This window comes from Ictidomys tridecemlineatus, chromosome 1 (genome assembly GCF_052094955.1).
Source record: "Ictidomys tridecemlineatus isolate mIctTri1 chromosome 1, mIctTri1.hap1, whole genome shotgun sequence".
Lineage (NCBI taxonomy): Eukaryota > Metazoa > Chordata > Mammalia > Rodentia > Sciuridae > Ictidomys > Ictidomys tridecemlineatus.
The window spans coordinates 54868030-54891521 of NC_135477.1; the positions used below are offsets into that span (position 1 = coordinate 54868030).

Here is a 23492-nt window from a genome sequence, read left to right on the forward strand (position 1 = left end):
CTGGTGTTCACTCTCTCCCTCTCCTGAAAGATTAAGGATAACCTAAGGAATTTAAAATCCACAAAGAAAAATGCTTTAATCCAACAACCATAACAGTAGTTTAGAAACTAAGACTTGATTGTAAGAGGGAGAGTAATAGGATTTGTGAGTTCAAAGAGCCAGAGTTTACACTATAAATAATAGAGCAGGAAAGAATGCAGAATTTTCATTTCATAGCAGTTTTCCTACCACTCAAAAAATAAAATTCCATCTAGTTAGTGAATTAGCAATGAAAGCAGTGATTTTACCTGGAATTATATGTTGCCTAAGCCCTAAAGAAAGTCCTAATTCTCAGTTTCTCTAAATCCTTCAGTTGGAGCCAGTGAGAAAGTCAACAAAAGCAGAAAAAGGAAATGGAATAATGATAGGAAAGCAGGTAAAACAATACAAAATCCCCTAGATCAAACACCGGACCCTGGCTTTAGATTACTCCTGGCCTAGAAGTATAAACCAGTGTTACACTAATGTAGTCCACCCATCAACAACTGACCTGAATTATTAATTTTTACTAATTATTTATTAAAATGTATCAATGTATATCAATACATTGGTTTATTCATCAAACATGTCATTCTATCAGATAAACAGTTCACTTACTGCCCTATGTAATTTACATTCTGGCACCAGTTTTTTCTTTCTTTATGGACTGGCATTCTGTCTGAATAGCATTGGTCTAGACAGGTGGGTCCAAGGGCAGCATTAAATTAAACTATTGAGAAAATAATATTTGGTACCAAATATTAAGTTAATTATAAAAGCCATCATAATTAAAACAGTATAGTACTGGCACAATAACAAGCAAATAGATCTATGAATAACAATAAAGAAATCATAACATGAATATGGAATAGGAGTGTAGTAATATTATTGATTATTTTGGAAAAATAAGTAATGCCATTTTTTGACAATTTACTGTCCATTCTTGCCATAAAATGTGAAGTCAATTATTTATCTCATAACAAAAAGTACATTCCATATGAAATAAAGAATAAAAATTTTGTTTCCATGGATATATAAGGAATTAAAAATAAACCAGAAAATGAGATGTAAAGAAATTGGAATCCCTGTGTATTGGAATCGTGGTAGTAATGTAACATGGTAGAGCCACTGGGGAAAATGGTGTTTATTACCACATGATTCAAAAGTTCCACTTCAAGGGCTGTGGTTATACCTACACTTGCCTAGCATGTGTGAGGCACTGGGTTGAATCCTCAGCACCATATAAAAACAAATAAAATAAAAGTATTATGTCTATTTAAAACTAAAAAAAAATTACTTCCAGATATATATGCAAAATAATTAAAAGCAGAGATATGAAGAGGTATTTGTTCACTAATGTTCACAACAGAATTATTTCCAACATTCAAAAAATTGATATAACTAAGATGTCCTTAAAGGGATAAGTGGATAAACAAAATACTGCATAAATATTTGAAATCATAACTTAGCCTTTAAAAAGGAATGGTGGTTGATTGCTAAAAATGTGTTAAATAAAATAATTCAGACACAAAAAGACAAAGATTCTTTAATTGTCCTGAGAAGTGAGACCTAGAATTATCTAATTCATAGAGGTAAAAAGTAGAGTAGCAGTTACTATTGAATGGCAAGTGTATGTTTAATGAGTACAGAATTTTAGTGTGGGGTGATGGGAAATCTGTACATGGAACCAAAACAATGTGAATGTATTCAATGTTATGCTCGAATTTGGGACCCCCCCAAAGACCACCAGAGACCCAAGATCGATGTAAGCAGCAAAGAGATGTTTATTGCAAGCTAGCTCGGTCCTCCGCGCACACACAGCAACTGGTGACGCTGAGAGGCCCCTAGCCCAGGGTTTGCAGCAGTTTTATACATTCTTTGGAGAAGGCAGGGACCTCACATACATCATAGCAACTCTTAGCAAATTATCACACACCGTAAGAAAATCAAATAACAACTCTAAAACATGATTAGCACATTCACTGGCGGGAACAAGTTGGGTAGGGGTGATTGGTTACTACAAGAGGGGTATTTCATTTGAACTGATTGGTTTAAGCCAAGAGGGGTGTACATGCTGAACTACATGGTTTCCCAACATGTTATCAACCACTATGAACTACTGGGAGGGTCATCTGGCATCCCAGGTATTTTCCTGACTCATGCTGATTGGTGGCTACTAGGGGGTTGCTATGGGTCCCCACCTAGCCTGACTGAGTCAGGGACACCTGACCCAGCAGATCTCTCCTGTTATTTGAAGATAAACAACTTAGCAGGGTGGGAATGTGCCTAGGAGTGCTCTGTGGGTCTTTTCAAGGACAAAGGTCATGTCCCTTCCTTGGACAGGCTTTGCTCTGAGATAGAGGTTGGTTTTTCATTCAATACCACTGCTACTAAATTGTATATGTAAAACTGTTTGAAGTTGATATGGGGATGTGCTTATCTAGGCTTGGATCTCCAGCTCCAAAAAGAGAAGGGGATGGGAAGTTAGAATGATAAATTTTATGTTTTAAATAATTCAGCAAATATTTTCTATGTTTTACCAAAATAAACCAACAAAAAAGGAATTAATAAGGATAACATTTTTTAAAAGTGAGACAATTACACTAAATAAAACACAAACCTACAATCTAAAACACAGTGGTTTCTTACAATTTGTTGAGTCTATGAATCACTCTTATTTATAGTTGAGTAGTATGTCATGGCAAGAATGCATCACAATTTGTTCATCTACTGCTCAAAAACATTTGGATTTTTTTAAATTTGTATGATTATGACAGAGTTTCTATAAATATTTATGTACAGTTTTTTGTGGACATATTTTTTTTTTATTCTCTAAGATATCTCTGATCCAGGAGTGTAATTTCTAAAGCATATGGTATGCATCTGCCTTGCTTATCTCTACACAGGCAATTTGGGCAAGGCATGACTACAGTTGATTTGTCTTGGTAGAATGCCCTGGGTCTACCTGGAACTTGAGAGAATGGGCAGCTACCAGACGGCTTTCTCTCTAGCTTCCCAAGAAGTCACCACAAGAAAGTTATTCATCATCTCCTGGGTTTTAATAAGGAATGAAGCTCTTTGACTACTTCCTCAGGTACAAATAAACTATAAAACTACTTATCTGCAACATGAAATTGGCCACAAGTTACTTCTGTCACTTGTGTTATGTCCTTATATTATTTGGCTTCTTTTTCTCAGTGTCATCCTATAGAATAAGGGACATAGGGAGTTAGCATTTTTGCTCACTTTCTTTTGCTATCTAAGTAATAAGTTGTCAGAATCTAGCATGAGCTTGTTTCTTTAGCATTTTTAGTGATTATGAATAGGGATGCTATATATATATATATATATATATCTAAATTTCAGAAGTGTATTGCTGGGTCATAGGTAAATGTAAACAAAAAACTGCCCACTAGAAATTTATGAATGTTCTAGTTGGTCCATGTTCTCACCAGTGCTTGGTATTGTCAGGGTTTTTTAAGTTGTTGTTATTATCATCATCATCATCATCATCATTATTAAGTTTTGAAGTTCTTTATTTATTCTGGAGATATTTTTTGCCAAATAAATGATTTGACAGTATTTTCTCCAATTCTATTTTTTTTTTGTGGGGGGGGAGAAGGAACTGGGAATTGAAACCAGGGGTACTTTACCACTGAGCTCCATCCCCAGTCCTTTTTACTATTTATTTTGACACAAGGTCTTTCCAAGTTACTGAGTATTTCCCTAAGATCTTCTTGTCGCAGCCTCCAGAGTCTCTGGGATTAAAGGCATTAGCCACTGCACCCACTTATTTTCTCCAGTCAATACTAGTGCCTTCTGAAAAGCAGAGGTTTTAAATTTTCATGGCAATTAATCCTTTATTTTATTTTATTTCTTGTGCTTTTAGTATCATGTCTAAAAACTCTTTGCCTAGTACCAGGTCATAAATGTGGTCTCTTCTATAATTTTTTTTTTCCTAGTAGTTCCATGAATTTACATTTCATTATTTAGATCATGATACATGAGTTCAATTTTGGATTGTTAGGTTTAAGTCAGATTCTTTTTATTGCATAATGATGTCCAATTTTTCCAAATTCATTTGCTGAATATTTTTCTCCACTGAATGTTTTTGTAGTTTGTCAAAAATTACCTATCCATATTTAGGTGTGGTGGGACATGTCTATAATCCCAGCAACTCCAGAGGCCAAGGCTGGAGGTTAGAAAGTTTAAGGCAAGCCTCAGCAACTTAGCATGACCCTGAATCAAAAAAAAAAAAAAAATTCAAATTAAAACAGGCTGGGTATGTAGCTCAGTGGTAGAGTACTTCTGGGCTCAGTCCCCAGTACTGCAAAAAAAAAAAAAAAAAAAAAGAAAGAAAAAAAATCACTTGCCTATATATTTTTAGTCTCTTTTCTGTTCCACTGATCTGTGTGTCTATCTTCACTTATACCATATTATTTTGATTACAGTAGCTTCATAAAAAAGGTTTTCAGCATATAAATTCTGTATATGTTTTGATAGGCTTATACCAAAATATTTTTGAGGCTTTGTAAGTGGTATTGCCTTTTTAAATATCAGGGTATTGCCATACATTAGTATTATGCAGAAATAAAATTGGCTTTTGTATATTGTTCTTATATCCTGTGACCTTAGGAGTTCTTTGGGGACTCTTTGAAATTTTCTCTATAGACAACCATGTTACTTATGAATAAGAACAGATTCCTAATCTTTCAGTTTTTATTTTCTTTATTAATTTTTCTAGCTCTGTTGCAATGGTTGGGACTTCCAGCACAAATTTAGATTGAAGTTAAAAAGAATATATTACTTTTTTTTCAACTAGGGGGAAAAGCATTTATTATTTTACCATTAAGTATAAGGTTACTTATGGTTTTCATATATGCCTTTCATCAGATTAAGGAAGTTCCTTACTATTCCTACTTTCCTGAGCATATTTTTATTATGAATAGATAATGAATTTTAGCATATTCTTTTTTCAGCATCATTTAAAAATGATCATTTTATTTTTTTTATACTACTACTACAGTTGATTATGTGCATGTTCAGATATTACACCAGATATACACTTGGGAATAAATCCCATTGCTTGTGGTGTATTTTATACACAAACACCTGCACACATGCACAAACATTGTATATAATATTTATTAAGGAGTTTTGCATCTTCCTCTTCCTTCTTATTTTTTATAATATTTCTGTTTGACTTTGATATTACTGTAATAATAATGACCTCATAAAATGAGTCAGTAAAGATTACCTCCTGTTCTACTTTCTGGGGGAAATTTTGAGGAATTTGTGTTCTATCCAAATTTTTGGCAGCAACCACCACTAACATTATAACCAAGGAGGACTTGGGGGTAAGGATTTAAATTACAAATTTAAATTCCTTATTTTTTTAGTTTATTTTATCTTTTTTGTTATACATGACAGTAGAATATATTTTGACATATCATACAAACATTAAGTATAAATTCCCCTATTTGTGTTTTACATAATGTGGAGTTACACTGGTCATGTATTCAAATATGAACATAGAAAAGTTATGTCCAATTCATTCTACTTTCTTTCCTATTATCCTTTCTCCATTGTTTTATTTCCCTTTGTCTAATTCAATGAACTTCTATTCTTTATCTGTATATCAGGAAGAATATTTGACCTTTGGTTTTCTGTAACTGGCTTATTTCACTTAGCATGATTGTCTCAGTTCCATTCATTTACCAGCAAATGCCATGATTTCATTCTTTCTTAAAGGCTGTGTAATATTGCATTCTGTATATGTACCACATTTTCTTTAGCCATTCATCTTTTGAAGGACATCTAGGTTGGTTCCATAGCTTAGCTATTGTGAATTGAGCTGCTATAGACAATGATGTGGCTGTCTCACTGCTGTATTCTGGTTTTCAGTCCTTTGGGTATGCCAAGGAGTAGAATAACTGAATCAAATAAATGATGGTTCCTTTCCAAGTTGTCTGAGGAATTTCTGTACTGCTTTCCAGAGTGGTTGCACCAATTTGTAGTCCTACCTGAAATGTGTGAGTGTAACCTTTTCCCCACATCCTTGTCAAAATTTATTATTACTTGTATTCTTGAAATTACCATTCTGACTGGAGTGAAATGAAATCTCAGAGTAGTTTTAAGCTGTATTTCTGTAATTGCTAGAAATGCTGAACTTTTTTCATATATTTGTTGACTATTTGTATTTCTTCTTCTGTGAAGTGTCTGTTCAGTTTCTTTGCCCATTTATTGATTGGGTTATTTGCTATTTGGTATTAAGGTTTTTAATTTTTTTTTTTATATCCTGGAAACCAGTGCTCTCTCTGAGGTACAGGTGGCAAAGATTTTTTTTTTCCTGTTTGCTCTCTTCAAATTCTTAATTGTCTCCTTTGCTTTGGAGAGGCTTTTTAGTTTGATACCGTTCCATTTATTAATTCTTGGTTTTACTTTTTGAACTTTAGGAGTCTTTTTGAGGAATTCAGTTCCTAAGCCAGCGTGGTAGAGATTTGGGCCTACTTTTTCTTCTTGTAGGTGCAAGGTCTCTGGCCTAATGCCTGGGTCCTTGATCCACTTTGAGTTGAATTTCGTGCAGTGTTGGAGATGGGGACTTATTTCATTTTGCTACATATGGATTTCCAGTTTTCCCAGTACCATTTGTTCAAGAGGCTATCTTTCCTCCACTGTATGTTTATGGCACCTTTGTCTAGTATGAGGTAACTCTCTTTATGCAGGGTTATCTCTGTGTCTTCCATTCTGTACCATGGTCTTCATGTCTGTTCTGGAGCCAATACCATGTCATTTTTGTTATTATAGTTCTGTAGTATAATTTAAGGTCTGGTATTATGATACCTCTTGCTTCACTTTTCTTGCTAAAGATTGCTTTGACTATCCTGGGCCTTTTATGTTTTCAAGTTTCCTAAAAGATTGAAACTCTTCAGAGCATCTGTTTCTTCTTGGTTGAATTTCAATAATTTGTATCTGTAAAGGTATTTGGTTCATTTCATTGAATAAGTAATATTTATCGCCATAGAATTTTTCTGGTTTTCTCTAACTATCCTTACTTATAATTCCTGTCATCCTATGGTGATAAATCCCATTTCATCCTTAATATTACAGTTCAAGATTCTTGTTCTTTGACAATCTTGCTACAGTTTTATCAATTTAATTTTTATTTTAAAAATGTGTTTTTACTTTATTTCTACAGTAATAAATTATCACAGTCTCTGATTTAAAATGATGTGCATTAATTATCTTGCACTTTTATCCTAGAAGGCCAATGCCAGTCTCACTGGACTAACCCGTAGGTGTCAACAGGTCTATATTCACTTCTTCAGCCTATACTAGAGTCTTTGTTTTGGTCTTTTCTACTCTCAGATGATTTTCTGTATTCCTTGGCTCCTGGCTCCCAGTACCAACGATCAGAGCCAACAATGATGAGTCAAACTCTCACATCTCAAAACTCTGAGCTCTGTTGCTTTCATATTCCAGTTTCGAAGACCTTTGTGATTACTATGTGTGCCTATGGATAATTCTGGATAATGTCCCCATTTTGAATACTAAACTTAAACACATCTTGTCGATAAAGCCCCTCTTGTCACAAAAGTTAATGTATTTGTAGGTTCTAAGTATTATGGTGTGGACATCTTAAGAAGTCATGATTCTGCCCACTGCAGTACCTAAACAGTTGAATATTTTGTTTAGAGGCTTTATTTACCATCTAAGAAGAATGTTTACATTTTTGTATTAGCAGGCAATGCAAAATAATTGGCTCACATTGAGGCCACAGGTTCTATTTCTTACCATTTTGTCTAACTCCATTTTTAAAGTTTTGCTTGTGTGTCCAGTGTCTGTGCCTTCAGTCTGAAAGGTGGTCTATCAGTTGAATTATGTGGATTAGAATAAAATATACAGTAATATGGTTTGGGGCAAAGTCGCAGAAAGACACAGCAAGATAAAATCAACAAAGGTTCACCTCAACCTTTGGAGAATCAGAGACCCACCAATTATTAATGGATTTCAGGCTGCTTTGAGAGAGACTCAAGTAAAAAAAATACATGAAAGGATATCAATGAAATATGAGTAAGATATTAAGAATGTCAATGATATGTAAATATTAAATTTCTTAGTGCTACTCTTGTTGAAAGTAAAAATAGAGAAAAAATTCAAATATCCTACAAAAGCAAAAATGAGATACTAGTTTTCATCATAAATATGGCAAAAATGTAAAGATTTATTATTCAACATGAAGTAGAAGATATTCTTTTTCACTGTTAATAAAATTATTACCTTATTGTGTGAATTGTTAAAAACTTTATGAGAGCAATCTTATAGGCTATCAATTTCCATTATTAATAATCCAACTTATTTTTTTAACTTTTTTTTTTAAAGAGAGAGAGAAAAAGAGAAGAGAGAGAATTTTTTTAATATTTATTTTTCAGTTTTCGGTGGACACAACATCTTTATTTTATTTTTATGTGGTGCTGAGGATCAAACCCAGCATCCTGCACATACCAGGCGAGCGCATTTACCGCTTGAGTCACATCCCCAGCCCCCCAACTTATTTTAATAATATTATTTTAATAATAACCCAAAATATTTTCCCACATGAGCAAGGGCATATATACAAAGATAACTACAGTGCTTATAATACTAAAAAGTGGAAGTAAAACATCATCAGAAAAGGACAAAAGTAACTTGATTCATCTGTATTATGGGTTCTTATGACCACTGAAAAAAGAGTAAAGTACAAGTATTGGCACTGATATGGAACTATTTCTCAGATGTAAATGATGAATGCAAAGAAAGTTTATCATAGAATAAAATATATAGTGCATAAATATGGATGACTGTTTTATTTTTAACAGGACACTCCAAAAAAATAAAATTAAAAGGAGATGTGATAGATGGTTAAGTATAGTTATCTATAAGATGGAATGGATGTTTTAGAAATCTGTGACATTTGACTTACATTTTGGTAATTAAAAATATAAAAGTACTGTGCTCACATTAGCCGCACATATTGGAGCAATCTAGAGATTAGCATGGTCCCTGCACCAGAATGACAAGCAAATTTGTGAAGCATTCCACATTTTTACCCCAAAACTTTCTTCTTAGAAAAAAAAAGTATAAAAGGACAGAGATATTTTATAAATAATAAAAACCTTAAATTTAGTGTTTAGACTTTTAATTTTAAATAGTAGTAGCATATAACAATTTATTGAAAGATGAATACAAGTGACTTTTATAGACATGGGCAGATCATATGCTAATAGAGTGTACTCTTTTGAAATAGTAATTTGTTTACAGAAAGATTGGCAACATGGTAATGTGAAATGAAGAAGTTGATTTTCAGGTCTCGCTTATCCCTACTCTATACTCAAGAGGTTGGATTTCTCTTTTGCCAATGGAGGGAGCAATCTTTTGGTTTTCAGAGACTTTCATAAAAAATTTCTTTTTTTTTTTTTAAGAGAGTGAGAGAGGAGAGAGAGAGAATTTTTTAATATTTATTTTTTAGTTCTTGGTGGACACAACATCTTTGTTGGTATGTGGTGCTGAGGATCGAACCCGGGCCGCACGCATGCCAGGCGAGCGCCCTACCGCTTGAGCCACATCCCCAGCCCTCATAAAAAAATTTCTTATCTAGAACTCTTAATGTGAGGTTGGGTTAGGAAAAATGATGTTGGTGAAGTAGAGACAAACTTATCAATGTAACAGAAGACAGAGCACAGAAACACATTCACATCAATGTTATGAGCTGATCTTTGACAAAGGAGCAAATTCAGGACAAATAAAAGATAGGTCGACTTTTTAACCAATGGAGCTGGAACAATTGCACATCCAAATTAAAAAGAATGAATCTACATGCAAATCTTACAGCCTTACCTTATAGGCTTTACATAACTAACTCAGAAGGATTCATAGACTTAAATGCAAACCACAAAATTATGAAATTCTTAGAACGTAACATAAAAGAAAATCTAGATGTCTTGAATTTGGAAATAACTTTTTTATATATAACACTAAATTCATGATTCATGAAAGGAAGAATTGGTAAGCTAGCTGTACTATCTGTGATGGACTTTTTAAATATTCAAATATTAAAACCTTCTGCTCTGTGAGACATTGCCCAGAGGATCAAAGGACAAGATACACACTGAAGACTGTATTGTTTATTCAATATTGCTATAAATCCTAAACTGTCTAAACAGTAAGTATAATACTAATTTAAGACCAGGTACATAACACAATAAACAAAGAAGTAATACACTCATGTAATAGGATATTGGTTTCAATGTTATTACCCTATAAGCATAAAATATCATTTAAAACTTTTTAAAATTTTTATATTTATTATTCCTAGTTATACATGATAGTAGAGTATATTTTGATATATTTATACAAACAAGGAGTACATCTTATTCTAATTATGAACCCAATCTTGTGATTGTACATGATGTGGAGATTCACTGGTGGTGTATTCATATGTTGACATAAGAAAGTTAAGTCAGATTTATTCCATGGTCTTTTCAATTCCTGTCCCCCTCCCTTCACTTCATTCCACTTTGTCTAATCTACTGAACTTCTATTATACTCCCATCCTTGTTATGTGTTAACATCCACATATCAGAGAGAACAGTCAACCTTTAGTTTTTTGGAATGAGCTTATTTGGCTTAGGATGATCGTCCCCAGATCATTCATTTACTGGCAAAAGTCATAAGATCATTATTTTTTTATGGCTGAGTAATATTCCATTGTGTATATAAACCACATTTTCTTTATCCATTCATCTCTTGAAGGGTACCTAGTGGGTTTCCTAGGTTGACTGTTGTGAACTGAGTTACTGTAAACATTGATGTGGCTATTGCATTGACTATGCTGATTTTAAGTTCTTTGAGTATATATTAAGGAGTAGGATAACTGAGTCAAATGGTGGTTCCATTCCAAGTTTTCTGGTTGCACCAGTTTGCAGTTCCACCACCAATGTTGAGTGTACCCTTTTCTCCACATCCTCACTAAAATTTATTGTTAAGTAGACCTTTATAATGAAGAATTATTTGGACACACAGTCAGAAATTTTGAACTATCCTGAGGAACATGCTTGCAGATAAGGTAGTTGATTAAACCATTAAGTGTTTGACCCTGTCAATGTTTAAAAAACATTGTTTTTTTAATGTTTAAAAAAACAGGAAAATGAGAAATTATACACCATCTGATTCAAATGTATGATATGTCAAGATCATTGTACTGTCATGTGTATCAAATTAAAACAAATTTTAAAAAAGAATATAAAAAAACAGGAGTTACCATTTATGTGGTAAAAATATTGACATTAGCCACAGAAAAATATTTGTTTTGAATTTTGAGTAGATTTTTATAAAAACAGAAATACAAGAAATCAGTCTTTTCTTATAGTTTTAAGTATTTAAAATTATATCTGTTTTATTTTCATTAATTGTCCCTATGTTTTACACACAATCAATGACTGTTTTATATAAGACAACATACTACTACATGTTAGAGTACGCATATATGTGTGCATGTATGTGGTATTACCTAATCTTTTCAAAAGCTCTATGTGTTGTCTATTATTTTTAACTCCCACTTATATTGGAGGAAACTGAAATGCAGACAGAACAAATGACCAATCCATAACTGTATTGTCGATAAATGTAAAAATTAGAAAAACAGTTTTATTTTTGTTTTACATTACCTTCAGAAAAGCTAGAATTGTGTTAGTCATGGTGGCACAAGCCTGTAATCCCAGTCGTTCCAGTGGCTGAAGCAAGAGGATCACAAGTTCAAAACCAGCCTCAGCAATTTAGCAATAACCTGAGCAACTTTAAAAAAGGCTGACATTTTGCTCAGTGGTTAAGTGCCCCTGGTTTCAAGCTAGACTTGTGGGTTAGAAAGTAAGTTGTGGCTGAAGTAATTGTGCTAATCAGAAATCTTTACAAATCTACTTCAGAAAATTTTATTTAGAAAAGAAGGAATGATTAATTTTCAGCCAAGTAACTAGATAGTAAGGAAATATGATAACATTTCAAATATTGTTACAATAGGGTCTGAAGTCTGGCACATTTTTCTTCCATTGCTCTTTCTTAAGGAGTGAGATAGCAGATCAAGATATTTCTTTTAAGTGTAAATATTCTAAGGAATAGCCTCTCCACTGTTACAAAATGCAATTGTTTGCTCTATTCTCTGATGTTCCCTTATATCATCTTTATCTACTTATTCAATGTGAAATGGGTACCTACCATTTTATTTCTGAAAAAGCTAAAATGGGAGACTTAGTGTTTTGCCATATAGTGGTCTCTTAATATTAATAAAATGTAAGTGAGGTCTAAAACCTGACTATATTATACAAGGGACACAGAACAAGAAGCTATTGTGATATAGATTATATTCACTTTCAAGTTACAGTTTGTGTATACGAGTTGTATTTTTATAATTTTTTTTTTAGTTTTAGGTGGGCACAATATTTTTATTTTACATTTATATGGTGCTGAGGATTGAGCCCAGTGCCTCGTGCATGCTAGGCAAGCACTCTACCACTGAGCCACAATACCAGCCCTATACAAGTTGTATTTATATTAGCACCCCAAGCAAAATGTATATCTTGGAAAAATAGCAGAAACCTTATAGCATGTGCATTAAGTATAGCTATAAAATATAAAATAACAAAATGAACTCAAATTTTATGAATTTCTAAAACCATCTCATGCTTTTAAGATGTTTGACCATTATATGAGTTATGTGGGATTCTTTACTGCTTTCTTTCTTCTCTAAACTATAGAATGGAACTTGGGAGTGATAGAAAGTTTTAAATTTTGATGGTCAGCAGCATTTTAATGGCCAGTAAAAGAAAAACATATTGCAACAATTAGCTATAAAAAAAGTGAACTTAGAAGAAGATCTATAGAGTTTTCAGTATTTTAGTGTTATTTGTTAACTTAGTATGCCCATTTTCATAGAGATGGGGATCAAAAGAAATGTATTTTTTTTGGTACAAAAATAGCAGATTAATACTCTTTAGTATATGTTATTATTTTAAAAGCTATGTTACTAGACTCCAAGTCATTAAATGGTTTTCCTTAGATGATGGTGTCCTCTAGAATTTAGCTTTTCTGGATGAATGCCCTTTGGTAATGTAGTAGTTATGCCTTTTGCTGATGTTTATAATTTATATGAGCCCCCAAATCACAGCCTTTCCTGGAACTGAAAAAGCTTTCCAGTGACATTCATTTGAAATCTTAATTAACATTATATATTAAGCTAAAACTATCAATATAAAAATCTCTCTAATTTCAATTGTCTTAAGTGACAAAAATCACACCGAAAAACAAAATGCCAATTTGTTTCATATAATTTGTACCTTTACATAGTGTCTATAGTTAAAGGCCAAGCACAGGTCTCTGGTATTCAGAAGGCTAGTTCATTCACATGTCTTCACTCTTCCTTCTTCAGTGGCTAGCATTTACACCCAGTGTAAGTTTCCAGTCAGCACTATGAAAGATTAATAATAATAATAATAATAAAATTGCAGTTTTCATGGAATTTTCTCATAAATTGTGGATATAGCTATTCCATTTCAGTACACTCTCATCTTCTTTAAACTCCTCTAACCCATTTCTATCATCCTTTATCTTATTAGTCATTTTAATCCACATGTTGTTTAGAATTTTAAAATTTATTTTTACAAAATAATTTCCTTAGCAGCACCTAATTTAGGTACTGAGGTTTTTCCTGTACCACACTGGGTGGTATTATTTATCCATTACATTCTAAGGACAAAAAATTCTAATTCTCAAAGGTAAAAAAATTAATAAATAAAAAGTAAACTAATAAATCTTCCATAAAAAGAGACAAATACAAATTTATTGTCATCCAAGCTCATCTTTCTATTGTTGTTTCTGCCAAATCTGAGAAATATGAAAGCGGTGGAAAAGATAGATGAAGAAAATGTCATCTTCTTTTCCAGGTGTCCCAATTTAGATGGCAGCAATTGAATCTAAATCTCTTCCTGTTATAATTCTTGCTTTACAAAAGAACTTCAGATACCAAAATCTAGCTTGACTTAGAATTTGGCAAATGCACAGCCATCAACCTGCCCTTGATATAAATAAGATGGCCCTCCACCTGAGTTTTAATTTAAACTACACATGTATTGAAACAAAGTTATATTGGAAACATTTTTTTTATATTGTAGAGAAACATCATAATATATTTAAGTGTACAATGAATGTATCTGAAAGGGAATAAGCAGAGAAAAATTAAATTCAAGACCAGAGTTTTGAAAAGTCATTCACAAATATATGTGTTATGTAATTCATACAAATAACTGAAGTGAAGGAATTCTTCCTTATTTAAACACAGAATTGTGAAACAATATTTGGAAACCTTGTTTAAAAATGCCTTATTTATAAGACTAGCCTTATAAGCTAGTTAAAAATGATTTGAGCCTATAATTTCATTAATTTTACCTAGCCAAATTTGCATGTCTTTGTCTTCTGTTTTCTGTAGTGCTGGGGATCAAACTGAGGGCCTTATACATACTAGGCTAGTGTTCTACCACTGAACCATATTCTCAGCCTACTAAATTTGCATCAATAGCCTGTCTTTCTCCTTTTATAGAAAACAGTTTTTTTCATTTAGACTTTAACAGAAGCATAATTTACTCAAGGAACAAAACACTTCCCAGACCTGAAGAAGTCAATCTATTGTTAACAGTTTTCTCTTTGCTAGCAATTATTACATTGTAACATCACTCTTTCCAATATTCAACTAAGTTCCACAAGAAAAGGAAACATATTTATTAATGTGCCTGGCTTGGTGTTAGGGAAGTACAGAATGGGCAGTCACTGGGTTATTAACAAATTAGAACAATTTAAGATAAATTTTGATATGAAGTATACATTTTGGAAATAGATACAGATGCATCTACTTAGAGTAGAAAATATGTTTGAAGGAATCACATATTAGCAAACATTTATGCAGTACTTAACACATTTCAGGCCCTTTTCTAAGCCCTTTACAAATCCAACTTATAGATGAGCTGAAAATCCAAATGTACCCAAGAAACTATACCCACTTATTGAACAGACCTACTAAAATGAGGGTGGCACAGAATTTAAATCTAGAAAATCTGGCTGTGGACTAGATGCTCTTAACCAGTACAGTATTCTTGTCTCAAAGGCTTTGGAATGGACAGTTTTGAAGGCCACCTAAAGACTGATTTTTAGAATGATCTTGCCAGAAGCCATACGGAAAAATTGACAGATTAAATTTCATCAGCATTTCAAACTTGTAGTGAGCAAGATAATATAAATAAGTTACTGACACAAAATGTTTTTCCATGTTTACAATAGGCACAGTGGTAAAAAATTGAAATTATAAAATTATATAAATTATATATGAAATACTATAAACCATTGAAAATATTCACTAAAAAGCATATATAACAAGACAGCTAATAGATTAAGAAGATCCAATGCATGTAAATAAATATGTACATTCTCTACTAATAATCAAAGAAAATGTTTTAAATCACAAAAAGAGAACATCTTTTCATGACAGTCATGTTGAACTCAGTTTAGCTCACATTAATTTTTACCTTCAGATATCTGAAATAGAAATGTAATTGCAAAAAATATATGGATAATAATGCTCATTAAAAAATTGATTTAATAGCCCAAACTAGCAATGATCTAAATTCTATTGATATATTGAAATTGATAACCAAGTAGAGTTCTGAGTGGCATGACTAGGTCAAATAGTAGTTCCATTCCTAGTTTTCTGAGGAATCTCCGTATTGCTTTCCAGAGCCATTGTAACAATTTGCAATCTCAATGTAGGAGTGAACCCTTTCCCAACATCCTTGCCACCATTTATTGTATTTGTATTCTTAATAATCACCATTCTGACTAGAGTGAGATGAAATTCCAGTATAGTTTTAATTTGCATTTCCTCTAATTTTTAGAGATGTTGAATTTTTTTTATTTATTTGTTAACTATTCATATTTCTTCATTTGAGAAATATCTGTTTAGTTCCTTTGACCATTTATTGATTGTGTTTTTATTTTGGGGTGGGTGTTACGTTTTTTGAGTTATTTGTATATCCTGGAAATTAATGCCCTATCTGAGGTGCAGGTGGCAAAGATTTTCTCCCATTCTTTAAGCTCTCTCCTCAACCTCTTGTTTGTTTTCTTTGCTGTGAAGAAGCTTTTTAGTTTGATGCTGTCCCATTTATTGATATTTGATTTAATGTTCTTTCTAATGCAATGTAACATTTTATCCTGATAAACTTTGTTGTTGACGTGAAAATTAATCTTCCATTTTAGAATTTTTATTTTTTTTCTAGTGGCCTAATTTAAGACTTTCACAAAATAAGTATTTTTGTTTATTACCTAAATAGTCTTATATTGGAGCTGATTATGCTAGATCTAATGTTCAATATGTATGCTGTACAAAAAATTACATTTTTATTTGCTTCATTTTAATTTAGCTAATTGTTTATCCACTGAATCTCTGAGATTCTAAATAACAGAATTTGAAAGTCAAAATATTCAGAAATATGCAAATTCTAATCCTTTATTATTCCTTAGGAAGTAATTATAGTCTACAAAATTAATGATTAAAATAAATTTCAAATCTTTGGGACTGGGGTGCTGTTTAGAGGTAAAGTACTTGACTTGAGTTCAGTAATTAAAAATTTAAAAAAATTAAACTCTTTTCTGTTTATTACAATCATCTATTAGTTATTTTATTCCAGTTCTTCGTGCAATTATTTTAATGATAGAAGCATTTTGGAAGGAAGAGATTAGAAAATATCCATAAGCTATTTGGAAAGAGATTTGGAAATATCCAAATATCCATCCATATCACCTTCCAAATATAAAATTGGTATGCTTTTAATTATTTTTCTTATGAATATATTTCATAAAAGTTGAATTATAACATATCTATTAATAATATTATTAATAATTTGTATCACTCTTTTTTGATATAATTCTTGTAAATTCAAAGTACCATTTCATGTCAGTTCAGTGTTACAAAAATAATTTTGAAGGGTTTGTAGAATACTATTAAATCAATGAATTATATTTTCTTAGAATTTTCTTATTTTTCAAAATTCAGGCCTTTCTAATCAGTAAATATAATGCTTTCATATGGGATTTCACAATATTCAGGCTTATTTAATGCATTCTGAGAAATTAATTTACTAGCTCAAAATGTATGAGTTTTCCCCGGTTTTGACATATTTCCAATCATCATAGTGTACTCATTTTTTCACATCCTTGCCCAAACTGGATATTACTGTTTGAACATTCTTTTAAAAATTTAGTGGGTTAAAAAAATAACCTTTACTTGTTCCTTTAATTAGAATTTTTAAATGGTCAATGAGATTAATCATCATCTCACACCCCTAACATTTATCTGTTTGTGTGTGTCTTCTCTCCTTTTAATACTTTGCTTCTTTATCTATAATTTTTTAAAAAAAATAAATAATGTTTGAATTTTTTATTTGCTACAAATATTTCTTTTGGTGAGCTGTTAGGTTTTGATGATACATTTTTAACATGAATTAATTTTAACTGCTTTCAGGGTGTGAATTTTTTCTTCAAATTTAAACACAGATATTTGATATAATAAGTAGAAAAATTGAAGTACTTTAGAACTTTCTTAAATTTTTAAAATATTTCACTTGGTTTTATTGGTGGTGGTGTTGTCATAAGAATATGGGGGTAAACAAATTTTTTGTTTTAATTTCCAATTTTCCTACAACTGTTTTTGCTTAATTTATCTATTGATTTCTTACATCTCCTTTATGATTATGAAAGTCTTCTCTATAGCATATCTTTTACCTAAATATTTATTTGCCCTATTTTTAATTTTGCCACAGCATTAATTCTGAAAACATACTAGTTTCATCATTCCTCAAAATGGTATACATTTTTTTTTAGATCTTCCATAGCTATCACTTGCATTTTATTCCAGTTAAGAAAGGGAAACATAATGTGAGTAATGACTTGGTAATTAGATGGATAAGGTATCTAAATCCAGTTATTGTTAGCCCATTGAGTTGAGCCTATTGGTTTGAAGATGGCCTGTTGGTATGAGGATAAGAGTCATCTTTTATTCTTCCTGCATTAATTTTATATAATTAGTTCTAAAGAAAACAGCCAAAAATACAACCATAAAAAAAAACAGTATGTTCACAAGAATGGTATATTTTAGATATTGTTTTTCCATAAAGAAGTGGTATATTTTAGATATTGTTTCTACATAAATTCAAATCACTTAGTTATCTTTTAAATCCTTTAGTGTGACTTGGCTAATTTTTATCAGATTTATAATTAGAAATATCCAATATTATATGAGATCCTAGAAAGATTCCTTTTAGCTGAATAATATGTATAAATTTATAATTTATAGAAAGCCCTTCTTAAAATTATGTTATCCCATGTAATTTTAAAACAGCAAGTTAGAGTCAGAATATTATTTCTATGTTTCTTGTGCAAAAGTCAGGATTCAAAGAGGTTAAGGGACTTTATTTTCTATAGAAATAATAAATAAGAGTTTTGACTAATTCTAACTGCACCACTGATTATATTATTTAGTAATTTCTTTGTCATCCAAATGCAATTTGAATTCAAATCTTGATCTAGACTGAGAGAAGTCATATATTTCATGTAACTCTTTTTGAGTTGATAGATAATTTGAATAATTATCTTATTCTATCTTGACCCATTGTTTTCAATTAGTCATATTTGAATTAGTCTTCATGAAACAAATGCATTAATAGTGAACAGTAGTTCTGAAAGCTCTGGTATAAAACTACCATAGTTGAAATCCTGGCTTTACTACTTATTGTCTGAGTAAGCTCCCTGTGTTTCAGTTGCCTCATTTGTAAGTGGGATAAATAATAGTATCTATATCAAAGGGCCTTGATAGAATTAAATGGAAGAACTAAATGGTTAATAAAGTTTTAGACATGCAATAAGTTCTCAAATGTTTGCTACTAGTAGTAGCAATATTAGCAAATTGGTAGTTGTACTCAGGTATTCAGGCATTAAATGAATTCTGGTATTGTCAAAATAAACAATGGTTTGGTTTATTTATGAAAATGCTTCTAAAGTTACCAAATAAAATTTGATATTGGGCAAGAAATTCATGGAACCCAGAAAAACATGTGTCAGTCCTCAAAAGAACCCACATTTGAAAGTGGCATACTACTTAGAATAAAAGCGAACATAACAATTTTAGTATTTCACAGATACTCCATATCTAATATGGAGCTATGCTTTAAATGAAATTGTTCGGAAACATCATTTTATGAAATACATTAGCAATTGTACTTTACTAAGACATATAGCTGAGAATTTATGGCAGCACTTAGAAAAAAAATGTACAGATGAGGTTGATTTTTGTGTTATTTGATATTGGTCTTGTGTTAGTTCTTAATTCCAAAGATGTGATCTTAGGGATAATGAAATTTTTATCTCAAGGGGAGGAAAATCCTCTTTTTAAAAATAACAATTTACATTTAAATAAAATACAATTATTCATGTCATTTGCTATTTACCTGAGGATACATTAAAAGAGAAATTCAATCAGCCAAAGAGGATTTAGAGGATTTCCTTTATATGGGACTTCTTTGGAAAGCTGAATCTTCTCTTTTTTATCCTTGTAATATCACTATGGATTAATTTATGTTACGATTTATAGCATCAGGGATTTATTTAGCTAGAGTTTTTTTAAGGTTAACCAACACACATTTCTTGTCATTATGTTCTAATGTATTTCCAGACATATTTAAATTACTCAAAACCAGCATAGACAATAACAGAAAAGTCAGAGTATTCAAATTATATGAAATATATTATCACAATGCAGATATTAAAACATTTACTGAAATGTCTTATCATTGTTATACTTCTGTTTACAATAGTAAAATTATAGCAATTCCCTTAAAACTTCCATATTGCCACTGAAAAGGTGGGTTTATTTTCTCTCTTCATATGAACACATCATCCATATTACTAAAATTCATTCATTCAGTCAACAAACCTTTACTGAGTACCTACTACATAAATTCAAATTACTAAGACACTGGCGATATGAAGATTAATAAAACATTTCCATCTCTAAGGGAGCTCCTGGGAAGGCAAAATGCCAATACAATTAAAGGAGCATAAGCCAGGACGACACTGTGTGTTCCTAATGAAAATACAACAATAAAAGAGTAACACAAATGATGACTAGAAAGGAAAAAAATGAAGATAAATACCTTTGTGCATCCAAAACTGAAAAGAAACCTAGCAGTGTGAGGGAACTAAAATCAAGGACAGGCTGATCTTTGGAGTAGAGTTTTTGCTCCTTTTTACCCCCATGATTCAGTTTTTCCTTTTTAAAATAATTATTGGTTTATTTTTTTTAAGTTATACATGATAGTAGAATCCATTTTGATATAATTTTACAAGCATGGAATATATCTTATTCTAGATGGGAAACCATTCTTGTGGATGTACATGATGGCAGGATTCACTGTGATGTTTTCATACATGTATATAGAAAAATTATGTCAGATTCATTCCACTGTATTTTTTGTCCTTATTTTTTATGGATAGAAATTGGGGCAAAACAAGTTGAATGCAACCGAGGACCCGATGAGGAAAATAAGTATCAAAAGTCTAGATTGACTTGGGGACCTCTGAGAGAATAAAACAAAGTTAAAATAAAAATAATCAACAGACAAAGTAAATTTGAATAAAACAATATTAGACAATATTAATGACATGAATGATAGAAATAAGTAACTCATCAAAAATACAGGACAAAGAGCTGAAACAGATATATAGGGGGAAAAAAATCAAAGATAAGAAACGAGACTGAGAGATTTCAATATGTTTCTGATAGGAGGGAGCCTGGCAAAGAAAAACATATTTTAAAAAGACATACGACTGAAAATCTCATAGGATTGAAGAGTGAGATGATTCTTTAAATTTGAATCCCATAAAAAGGGCTAAATAAATAAATAAATAAAATCCTAAAATGACCATATCATGGAGAATCTAAAAAGCTAATGTGAAGACACTATTCTAAAACCTAAGAGAAAGAAAAATGAAGTGCTTACCCAGAGTCTGCAGGAGACTGGCAGTAGATGACTTAATATCACTGGAAGAGGGTCCTCAGAAAGTTCCTGAAAAGTGGGGAAATCAACTCAGAACAAGTGGCATCCTTGATGTTAGTGCTAGAATTTTAGAATATACCAGTTTATTCAAGAAAGCATGTCTACCTTCAAGGGACAATGAAGACCTCTGGTGAGTGTGAAGTGGTATTGGAATTCTCAGCTCTGCTTTTAAGGGACACTTGGTGAGAGCTGGACATTGGAAGGTATGTGAGGATGATAGAATTCTTAGGCCAATACTGTCACCATTATTTGATCAGAAGATAATGTTGCAAAGACTCCTAAATCATAGGTTTCTTAAAATGTCATAACTCTCTCTAATTGATTTATTAGTGGATCATGCACAAGATAGTTTTCATAAGTGGGTGAATTTATTTTATTTTACTTTTTTTAAAGAAACAGTGAGGGGGAGAGAGAGAGAGAGAGAGAGAGAGAGAGAGAGAGAGAGAGAGAGAGAGAGAGAATGAGAATTTTAATATTTATTTTATAGTTATCGTCGGACACAACATCTTTGTTTTTGATGTGGTGCTGAGGATCAAACCCGGGCCACACGCATGCCAGGCGAGCGCACTACTGCTTGAACCACATCCTCAGCCCCAGTGGGTGAATTTATAATAACTCTAAGTTTTACAGAAATTTCCCAGAAATTTGGGAGTGACAGACCTGTGAGACAGACTGACTTTGAGAGTGATAGATTGGTAAAGGTATATATAACCTTAAAATCATATGTCTTTTTCCTTTCTTTTTGCCTCATTTCTACCTATTTTTCTTTTTGTATCCTACCTCATTAACATCAAAGCAATTAAAAAGAAAATGGCTTAAAAGTTTTGTATGAAATTATCAGTCTGGCATGTAACATGTAGCTAAGATATACTTCTAGAGTGAAGGCAAAATAGAAACATTTCTAAATATTAAAAAAACTGAGTTTCAACCCACAGATGCTTATTAATATATTCTTCAGCAAGTAGTCAACAAATTTTTAAAGTGTATTGGGAAATATATATAACTACTGACTTTAAATAAACCTATAGTTTTATTATTTTAAAACAGCTTAAAGTGAAAAACACTTAAAAATATAATTAAAACAATATATAAGTACATATGACCCAATAATTCTATTTCTAGGTATATGTCCATCAGAAATATGTGCATATGTATGCCAAAGGACATGTACTAACTAAAAATTAGAAATGACCATAAGAGTTCTAAGTTACCAATATCTATCAACAGTTGAATTAATAATGAACATAAATATTTCATTATCTTGTTCAAATTTTTCTTATACAATTTGAAAATTAACATATACAATGTCTATAAATAGAATCCTTTGCAACTTTTAAAACTTGGAAAAATGTTATATATCTTGTCTTAAAAATATACAAGGGATACCATTTTTTCATATTTCTTTTGAGGTTTATGCAAGCAAAATATAAGTAAAAGAACACTGATAGAAGATGTTGAGGGTTACCTTAAAAAAAATCTTTGAATAAAAATCTTCTAGCAGAGGGGAGAGCCATCTTGGATCTGGTCATAGAAAAAGACAACAACAAAAAGAAAAGAAGGAAAGGAGAGGGAGAAATAACAGGGACAGAGAATCAGCAGAAAAGAAGAAAACAGAATCCTACATCTACAGTTGCAGTCTCTTGAAAGGAAACATCTTTGGGTTTTGAGGAAGTTCATATAAATAAAAACAAATAATTCGTTGAAGTATGAGCCATTCAACTAAAAGGGGTGCTTTAGAGATTAGCTCTCAGCTCTCCTGGATTCCCTGGAGCAGGTTTTTTCAGGGTTCAGTGTGTGTTTCTTCCCATAAAGGAAAATGAATTTGGACTCATTTAGTGCTTACCACAATCCTAGAATATGCATTTTTATTTAGTTTATGTTAAAAATTAAAACTAAACACATATAGAAAAACAAAATTAAAACAATAATATACAGTGATAATTATGACAGAAGAATACCATTCATTAATACCTGGGAGAAGGTAGTTAATAACTGCATCTTCTAAATTCTGGCTATTGTCCACGTGTGAAAGAAAATAAATCAAACATCTTGATATATATAAAAAAATAAATCTTCTATACAAAGTTGTGAATAAAGAACAGTTAAATGCTCCATATTTTTTTAAAGTGGTCTTGAAAGCCCAGCCTAATGATCTAGACACTCATCTCAGGGGTTAAAGGAAACAAAGGAACTATCTCTGTTAGCCTAACCTATTTTTACTGACGTATTTCTACTTACCTATTTCTACTGCCAAGTCTATTACAGCAGAAGACTACTGAGAAGGAGGAC

The 23492-nt window shown here is 31.7% G+C and overlaps 1 protein-coding gene, 1 long non-coding RNA gene and 1 other non-coding gene across 3 annotated transcripts in view; 2 read left to right on the forward strand and 1 right to left on the reverse strand.

Annotated features, from left to right (window-relative positions):
* Positions 1-23492, forward strand: part of Ctnna3 (catenin alpha 3) — a 1639810-nt gene that overhangs the window by 1165617 nt on the left and 450701 nt on the right. The window lies entirely within an intron of this gene.
* Positions 9002-9105, forward strand: LOC120885957 (U6 spliceosomal RNA). The gene has a single exon (XR_005728747.2). It is a non-coding gene; the product is annotated as a U6 spliceosomal RNA (small nuclear RNA).
* Positions 13359-23492, reverse strand: part of LOC144375918 (uncharacterized) — a 90842-nt gene continuing 80708 nt past the window's right edge. Inside the window, exons 2-3 of the long non-coding RNA XR_013435773.1 lie at positions 21147-21212; positions 13359-13516 (exon numbers count right to left, since the gene is read on the reverse strand). This is a non-coding gene — a long non-coding RNA (uncharacterized LOC144375918). The remainder of the gene's footprint in view (positions 13517-21146; positions 21213-23492) is intronic.